General features: G+C 41.6%; 1 long non-coding RNA gene across 2 annotated transcripts; it reads left to right on the top strand.

The window, feature by feature from the left end:
• Nucleotides 1–5,381: 5,381 nt before the first annotated feature.
• Nucleotides 5,382–11,749, top strand: LOC311432435. 2 transcript variants are annotated; one of them, XR_014690064.1, is made up of 3 exons: nt 5,382–5,495; nt 9,572–9,666; nt 11,550–11,749. It is a non-coding gene; the product is annotated as an uncharacterized lncRNA (long non-coding RNA). The 2 variants fall into 2 exon arrangements; XR_014690065.1 differs by lacking the exon at nt 11,550–11,749 and adding an exon at nt 10,022–10,141.
• Nucleotides 11,750–12,147: the final 398 nt, after the last annotated feature.

Raw genomic sequence — 12,147 nt, 5'->3', positions numbered from 1 at the left:
AACCTGGGTGTCACAAAGTCAAGACTCATGAGGGCCAACTATGCAATGATACACAGAGCCAGAAAAAACAAGTAAGCCACCTCCAAGATTTTTTATTTATTTATTTATTTATTTTTGTTGGTGAGTGAAATTTGTAAAGCAAAGGAAATATCCTTCTAATTATTTGATTTACATTGAGGCATTCAGCTTTCCATTATGTGATGGGGTCATGGGTTTTTCCTTAAAACAAAAATTTTAAAAATTGAGGAGTTGAGGGAAAAATGGCTTTGTGTACAGCCCATTAACTTCTGTGTGCTGAACACGCACCCGCTCCCATGGAGCAAACAGAAGAACTTTTATGCAGCATCAGAGAGGACCAGCCTAGGACTTGCACGAACAGTAAGTCTTTCAACCACTTGTGTGACTTAATGTAAAAATGCCTTTAAAAACAAATATTCTCCCCCCCCTTTCCTTTTCCTTCTCGGGATTTGAACCATCTTGCCCCCTTCATATTTCAGCACTGTGCTGTTCTGCATCCCGCCTCCCACCAGCAGCACGCCCCCACCACACCAGCCACTAATGAAAATCCCAGACTCCTTCCTCAGCGGTTATCAGATTCATATTTCTTGGGGTTAGACTATTATTCTAAACTTAAAATTCAGCGTCAGGCTTTGCTTCTGGGTTATTTGCTGGCAGTTTTATAGCTTGACCAAGCTTCGTGTTGGATAGTGTTTTGGTTGGTTGCCATATTTATCCTGGCTGTTAATCAGGATTTTTGCCATTTTGGACTAGGGGCAACATGGAGGGAGTGGTTATGGTTTCGCTCTGTTGACAGAAGTGGCCATGCTTACTGTCAGGAGCAAGTGTCTGTACTTTGTAACTACAAATTCCTTAATGACGTGTTACATTTCAAAGCAGGGTTGGACTTTGGGGGGGAAACCTAAACTGATAAACAATAACAGCTGCCCCCCACTCCAAACCTCTAGCCCTAGCCTTCCACAGGCTATTTTTAATGATGATGTTATTTATTCCCAAATAGTGTTGTGTTTTTTTTTTTCTTTTTCTTTTTTTTTTTCTCTGCTTTTAATGATAACATAGAAAAAATATATATATTTTTTCATTTATTTCCTGTATGTGTGGGATTTCTGGATGGATTTCTGACTGGCTGTAGACTGGAGTAATGCCAGGTGTAAGTTTATTAGTCAGTGAAGAAAGCAACGGCATCAATTTGAAGAGAAGCCCTCCTACTGAAAATAAATACATGTTTTTTAACAAGGAATAGGGAAAGCCTTTTCTAAATTTCCCATTCTGTTGTAGCCTGCTTTCCTGTGGCTTCAGTGAAGTAACACCACGCATGTTTTCTTCTTCAGGCACTAACTGAATGAAGATATATTTGATTAACCATGGCGCCTTTTCCTGCTGGCCCCAAGGAAGGCCACCCTGGCTCCATCCTGCATTTGACAGGCATCCCTCCCACAGCTTCTGGGGTTTCTCAGTGAGGGTCTTCTCCACCTCCACCACACATGGGACTGCCACCACCACAGGGAGAGGCAGAGGTGACAAAGAGGCAAAAATTCAGCAACCTGTCACTGGGGTATCCCTGGTGCATACCCTGGTGATGAGACCTGGATACATCAGGGGACAGTGTGCATGGGGTTGCTGTCTGCTTTGTTGCCTTTTCACAGAGCTGCTACCCTGCACTGCACTGCAGGCAAGAGTAGGTTTTGCCATCCTGAGGGTGAACAGGAGCTGGGAAGAGGCAGAGAAGCAGCTAGGATGAAGGGCCCCACGTGGGACAGTCTCCCTGAGCCATAACCAAGGGGAAGGTAGGGCATGACCTGGGGCTAGGGTGGGGAAGAGGACTTAGGGAGGAAGACCTCCAGGTAAGCCCAAAGGATTTTGCCATGCAGTGGAGCAGGGCTGTTATTTCCCTCCTGCCCTCACTTCCAGTTTGCTTTTATGTCAGGTGGTGGAACACAGGCCTGGCCTTCTCATTTGTAAGAGCCCAATAACTGGCACACACACTGCTTCCCCCCCTCTCCACACTGTGTCCCAGCAATATCCCCTTTACGGATTAATTTAGTGCCTGTGAATCAACCCCAGGCCTGACCTGAGCTGACCACCCACTCCGATGCTGTTTATATTTGCAACCCCAGGCATCCCAGTAATGGCTCTCTGGCAGGCTGTGGCTTGCTTCAGGGGGGCTGCTTGCCATGTAGGATCGAGCAGATGACTGACCACCATTTCAGTGGTGTCCGTCTTCATTTCAGTGATTTAATCGCAAGTGCCTGAGCCTCCATCTGTTCGAGCTAGATAATGACAGAAGTCTGAGACATAAACTCCCTTCCCCCTCCTTCTTCCCAGAATTATTCCTAGAAGTGGTTCGATGTTGCAGGAAAGAAAACATTTCTCCCGTTCAGTAGTTATCTCCAGTTTCATGTGAATTCGTGAAAGATCTAGAAAGACTTACTAACCTGGGGTGAAATGTATTTCTCATTTGTATTATCTATAACAATTGCCAGGATAATCAGATTGAAGAAAAATAATGAAAGGCGTGATTTCATAGTTAAGTGCAAAAAAAAATATTTATATGAAAGCTTTGAAACACTGGTTATATCATACTGAAAATAGTATCTCTTGAACAGCTTGCAAATTCCAAGGCTTCATCCCTTCACTGAAACAAATAACCCCAGGTTTTACTAGCGTATTCCAAGGGATATTTTTTGTCTGTGTTTGCTTGGCTGCAATAGAATTAAAAATCTCTTTTCTCCTCTGTTACACTTGAAGCCAATAGCTGTATCAGGAATCAGTATAGAAGTGTTTTCTCTTAACTGGCACTTAGAAAAGGCTGGATATATCAGCAATGCAATGTTATCCTTCTGAACCCATCCTGCTGACTTTATGGGGAGTTGTGCCTTTGATTCTCTGGGACTCAATAAGGCCTTTCACTCTGGAGCATCAAGGACTGATGTGAGATCAGACGGCATGATAAGGAGCCAAACCCTGTTGTCATCTTCCCCCTGCAACGCTGTGTGTCTCTGAGGGGAATTACCAGGCTGCTGATAACATGCACATTCTGACTCCTAATAAAACCCTGACTCTCTACTTTATTTAATTATTCTTGATCCCTTAAATGTAAAATCCCTTTTCCAAATGTTCACTTAAGTGGCTACTATTAGGTCTTTATCAGTTCCGAGCATTTCAGCCTCTTGTAGGCAGAAATTTCTCAATCTGACAGAATAAGAAATGCATTTACATGGCCTAAGCTCTTAAATTGTCCCTTTCAATTAATGCCCCATCATGGAGCAATCTGGAAACCATTACTCAGTAACTCTTCATTATAATTGCTTGCAGCTGAATATCCAGGCCTTGGTAATACAAGAATAAAAGAAAACTCAGTTAGTAACAAGTGCAATTGATTCCATTCAGAATTCCCCTGGTGCTTTGCCATGTTTGGCCTGCATGAGAGGAAACAAGAGGATTTTTTTTTCCTCCCTCTCTCTCTCTCTCTTTTTTTTTTTTTTTTTTTTTTTTTTTTCTTTCAGGGCCAGGAAATGAATTGGCAGACATAAGATGGTCTGTGTGCTGCTTGCCTTCATTTTTCAGCTGGTCCTTGTTAAAAATGAGACGGTGGGGCTCCTACATTTTTTTTTTTTTCTTTTTTTTTTCCTTAAAGTAGAGGGCTTTTCTAGTAACAGATAAAACTACAATGCCTCAATTTGCTGCATGCTAACAGCAACCAGAAACACTCACCTCCTGTGCTTTTCATAATCAGACCTGAAACTTTCTTCAGTTAATTCCAGGATTCCTAGCTGCAGGATTATTTTCCTCCTTGTTCCCAACTTTATGAACACTCAAGCAGCTCTGAAAGCCAACCTCTCCCTTCTTCCTCTCCCTCAACCACCCATCAGTACCCATTCAGGAACATGAGTGTCAGTGTGTCTGAAGACACAGCAGCCTTGTCTAGCTCACAGAGAATCCAGGGACCATAAATCAGGAGCAATGGAAATTTCACCCTAGGTAGCATTGGCTTTGGAGGAACCAAGTGTTTCCCTTCAGATAACGTCCTGGCCTTCAGGGATGAGGCACTGAAATTGCACCAGGGATGGCTGTTTCTGAGCACACACACCTTATGCTTCTCCAGCTTTGTGACTCCTCTAGAGATGCCAGATCCTTGCAGTTGCAGCATGTGTGAGGTACAATGAGGACAAGTAGCTTTCTAACTATGTGAAACTGTGGATAGGTTTAGTAACAATTTCTCAGCCTCCAGGCAGTAGTGAAGGGGTTTAACAGCTATGTAACATGGCATATTTTAAAGTTCAGCTGTGGAGCTTCACTTGTATTTGCCTCTGATACTTCAGGTCCAGTCAGGACAAAATGCTTCCAGCACCCCCCTCCTACAAAACTGTTTCCTCCCAGGGCCAGTAGCAACCAGCAGCAAAGATGGGTTTGTCAGGTAGGAGATCCCTCCTCCTGCTCCAGGCAAGAGGAGCTCCTGGTTCATTCCTGTGTTTGCGCTTTGGTGCTTGGAGCTACTTCTCCCACTGCAGCCTCATGTTGCTGCGATGCAAATAGCACTTAGCATTAACAAGGTTTTGGGATGGTTCAGGTCTGCATCCAGGAACTCTTGATTTCCCAAATGGATCCCTCAGAGGTGCTCTCCAGTGATTTAGATAATAAAAACATCTAAATAATATTTTAATTTTTTTTCTCTTTATATTGGTAATGGAAACCCAAAGGGATTTTTTCACAGCAGGGAAATTTCTATTTCATTCTGGAAAACTGCTTTTGCTAGAAAGTTGGAAAAATTTCTGTGTTAAAAATACAGATTTGCTTTCTTGTCTTTTCTTGCTTTGAACAGATGCATAGAAATTAATGATTTTCCTTGAAAGGTAAAAGTATTATTTTTTCCCCTTTTGGACTTCAGTGTTTCTGGTAGGCCTGACTGCTGATCAGCATTTTGATTTCACATGGGGTTTCTGGACACTTCTACAGATGTGTTGACAGTTAGATAGATGGGCTAATATGGGAATGGACTTCCCTGGAAAGCCTTCGGACTCTACGAGGCCCAAAACTGACCTCAAAACCTTCCCTTCTATTCAGCAGGAGCTAAAGCTAATTGCCGCATACAGCAATTACAATATATTGCACTTCTCAGGGCTTCTCTGGAGTGTGGCACGCAGTGGAAAAAAGTGGAAAAAAAAAAAGGGGGGGTTCAATACGATGGCAATATGTGGAATATGTTTCATTTTGTGCTCTCCTTCCATCCCTTTTGATGGTGTGGCTGTGGTTTATCTGTATCACTCACTGTGCTTCCAACACTCATCACAACAGGACATGAAGGGTGAAAACAACTATCTCTATTTCCATTTTTAAAGGAGAGGCTGCAAGATGAACACCCTGACAGAGTGTTAGAGTTAGGGAGTAACACGGAGGAACTGACCTGCACGTGGAGGGAGTTTTCCAGGCTGAAATTCTGATGCTCAAGGAAGCGTGAACATCAGAGATGCTGCTAGGTAAGTCTGACAAAAATTATCCAGTCACACACACAACTCAGAAATGTCTCATTTCCTTTCTGGCTTTCACTGGGAAAATAAGAACTATGCATCTTAGCGGAGTTTGTAGAACTGGTTTGTAATGAAGTGTAAATCAAATCCATGTCACCCTCTGCACTATAAAAGCTGTAGCCTGATAGTTTTTGTTTCCATAAAAGCCATATAAGATAAGATTACCCTAGAAATAGTGTCTATAAACAAAAGCAATGTTAGGGTTAAGCATAAACATCAAATCACTCCCAAGACATCAGTGACTGTAATCTTTGGTGGTTTCATACATCATCTTGAGCCATGCTGGAATAAAATGTTCTCCCTGAGAGCCAGGTAGTTTATTATCTGCTCCAGGTGTGGATTGCACAGGGTCTGCCCTCTACGTACTTGTTTCTTTCACCAAGCCTCCGTCTTGTAATCACACTGCTACTGGGAATGAATGAGGCATTGTCTGTCACCGCCACCAGCTCTACAAAAAGGCCTGAGTTTCTTGAAAGCAAAGAGTACTGCAGTATTTCCCAGGCAAAAACCTTTACTGCAATCCATTGCTGTAGAAGGTCCTTTCAATAGCTCACACACATGCTGGTGGTATCTCTGGTGATGTAATGCCATGTTATGCATCTTCTTCTAGCTCCCCCACTATTTCACCCCATGCAACCTCTGTACATGCAGCTTTACCATACTACCCATTGGCTTTCACAGCAGGTGTGGTTGTATGATCCCAACAATTTCAACCCTTAATTTTGGTTGTCTTTTATTTTTTTATTTTTATTTTTTTTTTCCAGCATTGCACTTATCTGTTTATTTTACCTGTCACTGCCTTAGGAGGTTTGGAAAAAATAAATTAAATACATGCAGCTGGAGGAAAGTTACACTCTTAAGTATCCTAGTCTGTGATAAAAGAAAAGCTTTCAGGCTTTCCTGTTATTTTTATCACCTCTTTATCCATGCTGTATTCTCATTGCCTGCTAGGTCTTCATTTTTTGTGACTCAGTATAGGTTTGTTGAAGGGGATTTGAAGCTCCATTGAATCACGCTATCTGAACATTGGCTAGAATGTCTAAAAGCTCCAAATTTCTAATGGGTCTTTTGTAAGAGTTGTAGAATTATTAAAATGATATTACTTCTCTGTAAAGAAGGACGCACACTATGACTTTGGAGGCCTTTGAAAGAGATCAGTCCAGCTGGGGCATATAGGGACTGTTATTCATCATATTCCTCAGCACTTGACAGTCTGGAGACTCATGACAGCAAATTCCCGAAAGGCTCCAAGTAGAACAGTTAAAAGCTGGGGAAGAATAAAAACTCTTGTTTAAAAATGTGCACTTTTTAATTTCTTTTTAAATAAACAACTCCAATTCAATTGAGAAAAAAAAAAGAAAAAAAAAAAAAGGTACTTTTTAGATTCTTTCTGAATGTGAAATATCTCTAGAGTTCCAGCTCATCCATTTGTTTGGTGAACTATCTGAAAGTTCAGATTTGTATGGTACTCTGAAGCAATCTGACTCAGGCCTCTTGAGACTGCAAAACTGCATCAGATACCTCGGAGAGGTCAGAACCCTTGTACATGTACAGATATGTCCATATAGCTGTTTCTTAGGTCAGAAACAACAAAAATACTTTTCCTTTTGTTTTGTTTTGTTTTGTTTTGTTTTGTTTTGGTACAGCACTGGTCTTGGTCAGAAGTAGGCCCACTGATTGTGATCATTCTCCCTGCCAGTGACAAGCCCAACTAGGGGGTGACGATGTTATGGAAGAGCTCTGTATACTCGGGTCATCAAGGCTTGAACTTTCCGATGATGGCTTGTCCCACTCCACTCTTGCCCTGAGAGTTTGGACACTGCTAGCTGGTTACACAAGAGTGATAAATGATTTGTTTTAAAGTTTGCTTGGAAAGTTTCGGTACAGGCTCAGAGCAGAAACGTAGATGTATCTTGTCTTTCCATTCAGTTCATCTGTCCCCAGTGGCTGGGACTTAGGATGTGAGAGGTCATGGCTCAAAACCTTCCTCTGCTTGATTTGTATAAATTGTCTTGAAAAGCAATACAGCTCTCATGAATGTGATTAAGTGAGACACTGTAGCACAGCATGTCCCCTTCTTTCCTAGGTCCTAAACAGGCAAACATGGCCCCAAACTGCATATTCCTATATTTTGCACTGACCGCCTTAACCACAGTTATCTTCCTAGTTATTGCATGTAAATGGGCTACCTCCTGTTTTCTGCCCGATTCTGCAAATATTACTGAAAACCCATTGTAAAGCCAGCTCCTCCCTTTCAAATTCCCTTTACTTTTACTAAAAAAGCATGAAACAAAGCATTTTCTTGGATGCAAAACAGTTTCTGATTAGTTGAGGAAGCAAATATTTTCCATTCTAGGTCTAACGAACAAATCCTCTCTTTCCACTTCAGCCACTGAATTAAAAAAAAATCAATGATTTGCAGAGCTCTTGTGAAAACCATGCTCTTTGCAGCAACTCATGACAATTTCCATGACAATACTGTACATTAATATGCTTTATGGGTACAGCCTCACAGTGCAATGTAGGACACTTTTACAATGATCCCCAACTACATCACATGCGTCTGTAGCAAACAATGAATCTAATGCTGCACTTGTAAAAGATTTATGATTCAGAGAGCAGAAGATAAATGATTCCAGTCCCTGGATGCTTTAAGAGCAAGTTCCTTTAGCTCATATGGTTAAAATTGATCTTTCCATTGTCTCTTGTATGGAATGACCAAAACTAATGATGTTAGGTAATCAATATGAAAAGCCGTGCATAAAGAATTAAACCAAGAAATAATAGATTGCTGTGTCAAAGGCCTCCAGATGGTAAGAAACTGGTGCTGACAGGACAACTCAAAGAGATATCCAGACCTTTGGGTATTTCACTTTAGCCTGTACCTACACCTAGAACAAAAGAGCCCCTTTTTACTCTAAAACAACAACATGAAGCAGAGCATGCCAAAAATAAAATATTATCAGATACATAGCCATTTCCACAACCTGCAAGTTGCCAGTGTTCAGATAACCTCCAAAAGAGGTTAGGCTTGAAGGCCAAGGAAGGGAATAGGAAAGGAGGTAGAATAGGAATCCTTTGTATGTTATCTGTAGCCCTGGAGTCTTCTCAATGCCTCAATCTCCCCAGGATTTATTCGTTTGCTTTGTAGAGTCCCACTAGATTATACATGTAAAAATAAAGCACTAACTTCAAATAACTCTGAGTAGTAAGACCCATGAAATCTGTTTTCCAGTGACGCTGTAGTCTGTGTTTGGAGTCTTTGCTGTCTAATGAAATACAAGGCTTTTCTTGTGGTTGCAGTATTCATAGCAGCTTTCTCCTTGTGGATTCGCTGATGTCTGCTCCCTCCGAGTTTGTGTGGTCGAGCTCACTCGGCAGCCTTTCTGCCAGCATGGGCACCACTGGGACCTGTCTCCTCTACATGGCTGACTATCTAATGAAATTTGTAGAATTTCATGTCTTCAAGGCTCCTACTGCTCTGTCAAGTTTAGTTAAAATCTGTGGCTAAGTTTGTGGAGGGAGAGAGGAGGGAAGGCACTGACAGGCAGGAGTTCTGGTATTGTGCATCATTACACAGATCTCATTTTCTTAGGAAATCAGAGGGCAGTTGCTAAGTGGCAAGCTCTTCTTGGGGGATTTAAAAATAGCTGTAGCAATGCTGGTGGACAAGGCTTGAAAAGCATGTTGGTAGGAGGCTGCCTTCTGCAGCGCAAGAGGTTAACATGCATAAGAGCCATAGCAGGCAGTCAGAGAGCTCTCAGACCTACAGCCCAGGGTCTGTTTGCTCTCTTTCCTATCTGAAATGATGCCCACCACAGAGAATTGCCTTATTCCTGCTCTGAAATGTGCAGAAACATGATATTCTTTTGCACATGCTATATGCTGCTACATAGCTGTTGCTTTTGACTCTCTCTCTCTCTCTTTTATTTTTTCTTTCCCATACATCAAGTTAATTTCAGGACTTTCATTTTTTTTCTCACCTCTTTTCTCCTTTTTATTTATTTATTTATTTATTTTCACAGGCCTTTCAACACTTTTGAGATGGACAGGGATTTTCTGCTGCATCTGTGCAAAGCCATCTAACGTGGGCTGGCCCTGAAGCAGAGCGGGACTGAAGGTACTGAGTGATTCCCCACCTCTCACTCTGTCTGGCTGGAGAAAGAAAGATGGGCAAAAAGAAGGGAAAGCTGGGATGTAAATTCATTTTGGAGTGTTTTTCTTTGCTCCTTCGGGTATTAGAGTGTAGAAAATGTTTTAGTTTCCACTTGAATCGTCCAGGCTGGATTTGTACTGACGTCTCCCACGGGTCTCATCACTCCCTAACATCCAGACATAACAGGTATACTGTTTGTGAGCAGAGGCTTGGAGATGAGCTGGCACGGGCTCTTTTCCACCAGAAGGAGTATGCATTTCTGTGTATGACAGTTTGGCTCCACTCGCACTAAAGAATATCCCATTTTTTCCCTGAACAGTTACCCCAAGGAGAGCCCAGCACCTGGCTGCTGGGGTCTGGATCCCTACATGCCCAAGGCAGTCCCACGTATCCCTCAAATTCAAAGATTCACAACTCGGGAGAGTTCAGCTTTGTGTCCACATTGCCACTTCCCACAACATGGATCACTCAAGGCTGCTCCAGAAGATGGAACAATTAGCTTTTACAGATTTACTAACTTTTAAATGTTTCAGCTCTGAACAACTTCACCTGGAAACCCTGATGATGGCAAGCTCACCACCTCGTGCCTGCTATTAATTTTAGCCACTGATATTCAGCAAACCTCCAGACATGGATTGAACCTGGGAGGCAGGGAGCAAACATATTGCAAAAGATGTACGTGTGTGAGGTCTACCTTGCTCCTGGGATGTGCATGAGGGTTATAAAGGAACCTACCTCTGGTGCCCCCAGGCTTCCTTGATGCCTGGTAGAGAGGAGAAGGGGGACCTCAGGGAGCTCCCCCGAGAAAGGACTTCAATTCTTTATCTTCCATCTCAATGCTCTTTTCTCTCTCCCTACATCCCATTATATTGATTCTAGACCCAGTCTTGCTCCATTTAACCCAGTGTTAGAGGTCCAGACCTGAAATATTTATTCACTTAATGTAGCCAAATGCAGCCAATAGCAATTAAAAGCCTGACCTCCAACACCCTGCTGAAACAACTGCCCAAAGTTAGAGGCTCATCACCACATGAGACATCTGAGGTAATCAGACCCCCTTCAGCCTCAGCTTCCCACCCTCCATCCCCCCACCCCAAATACCCTGTAAAATAATACCACGGCACTAAATTAGACCTCATTACCTATTGAGTCACTCGATCCAGACCTCCCTTACATAGTAATGAGTACTGATTTATTGTGATCATTATTTGGGCATTACAGGTCACTAAATAACACGCTCTGCCCACACATGTCTTCTGAGCTAATAAATATCCATATAGGAAATATTTTTGAGTGAACTAGCCTTCAGGTTGGTTCAGTAACTTAAGTCACATTAATTTTCTTAATGCATGTAGTGCTTTGATAGGAAAGCCACAGGGATGGAAGCAGAAAAAGAGGCACATTAAAATCCCTAAACACAGCTTTTCTCAAGCTGGGGTTTCTGGAAGGGAACTGGGGAAGTGGTACAGAGCAAGGTCAGTGGGAAGGATCAAAAACAACCCTAGAAAATGAATATTTGAAATCAACCAGCACCCCTAGGGCTTGATCCAGCCCTCAATGAAGTAATGGAAAGATTCCCATTGAGTTAAATAGGCTTTGGACCACATCCAGGTGTACTTGCAAGTATAAGTGTATGTGCATCACTTGTGCATACACATCTACTATTATATATTTCTTAAAAACTTCAGAGCAAATTAAAAGCTTTTAAGAATTTGCTCCAGGAACCAAACAATACTGGGATTTTTGAAATTTTATACCGTATCCCTAGTTGTATATCTATTGTACAAAACTGGACAAGATTCAAATTTGGCAGAGATGAAATTATATTGTTTGTTGTCTTTATTTAGGTAAAATCATCAAAGGACCCATCAATTTCAGTTAAGAGGTGAACAAAGAAGTCCATGGATATTTCTGAAAAACGTGGGTATATATTTCCCAAAGAGACAATGGAAGATTAAAAAGGGAGAAAAAAATGAAAAAGAAGATTCATTATTCAAGAAAGATAAAGAAAAGGATTAAATTCCCACTCTGCTAGCCATCACACAAAATGTTTTATTGGCTTACTCCTAGCAAATCTTATAATACATTTTCATTATTTATAGAAATAATTCTGGATTAGTTTGCCATAAAGAAATTGGGCTGGACTGTTTTAAAAATTACAGAAATTAGATGAAATCAAGCTCTTTGAATTATCCATGAGCATTGGGTTAATATAATCAATACTTCAGCCATTACAGGTTGACGTTACATCTCAAGACAATTTTCTAACTTAATAAGATTAGAAATAATAAACTGGTATTATTTCTTTGCGAATTGGGGCCTCTGACCTAGTAATTTAATGGCTTCATTATTACAGCCATGGTATGTAGAAAGACCCAGCATGCTCCCTATTATCACAACTGTGCTTTGTCCAGATTATGTGACTTTAAAAAAAAGCTAAATAAA

This window comes from Aythya ferina, assembly GCF_964211825.1.
Source record: "Aythya ferina genome assembly, chromosome: 2".
NCBI lineage: Eukaryota > Metazoa > Chordata > Aves > Anseriformes > Anatidae > Aythya > Aythya ferina.
This window is presented reverse-complemented; position numbering and strand designations above follow the sequence as displayed.